Below are 508 nucleotides of genomic sequence, written 5' to 3' on the forward strand. Positions count from 1 at the left end.
CACCCCTGCAGGAGAAACAGCCAAACTTTCCGGGGAGGCACATTACGAAGCGCCCCCCCTCCCGCGTCGGTTTCCCGTCGACACTCCCAGGTTTGCCTAAATAGGTCGGCACCTCCGGGTTCTTAAAATGGCGCCCGCCACCCTCATCTCCAGGGAGATAATCCCAAATTGTAACGTGGCAAAAATGGACGCAAGATACAAAGTAACGAAAAGGACTCACGTACTGGAGAGGTGACGACGGTCTCAAGCTCCTGCGAGCTCGCCAACAGCGGCTTCCTAGCAGCTCGGCACGCGGGAGGGCAGCCGATCCTCAGAACGGAAGCTGTAAGGCGCTCGCACTACTGCGCAACCCAAATTGTGTTTTTAAAGTGGTTAGGCACATAGTTGCTATATAATGAATCAACCTACTTTATGAAGAAGAAAGGACAGGAAACACTTCAGTAAAATTCAGAATAGTGCTTATCTTAGGATAGGAAGAGTGGGTTTAGTTGTTTAGACAGGACAAGAT

General features: G+C 50.8%; 1 protein-coding gene across 3 annotated transcripts in view; it reads right to left on the reverse strand.

The window, feature by feature from the left end:
* RBMX (RNA binding motif protein, X-linked) overlaps positions 1-351 on the reverse strand; it is a 6,251-nt gene extending 5,900 nt beyond the window's left edge. The window contains exon 1 of one of the 3 annotated variants that reach the window (XM_010832948.1): positions 225-351. The gene's annotated coding sequence lies outside the window, so the exon portion shown is untranslated. Of the gene's footprint in view, positions 1-220 lie in introns of all 3 variants that reach the window. The other 2 variants (XM_010832957.1, XM_010832965.1) reach the window with 2 other exon arrangements.
* Between the last annotated feature and the right edge of the window lie 157 nt (positions 352-508).

Source organism: Bison bison, unplaced genomic scaffold (assembly GCF_000754665.1).
Source record: "Bison bison bison isolate TAMUID 2011002044 unplaced genomic scaffold, Bison_UMD1.0 scf7180017837531, whole genome shotgun sequence".
NCBI lineage: Eukaryota > Metazoa > Chordata > Mammalia > Artiodactyla > Bovidae > Bison > Bison bison.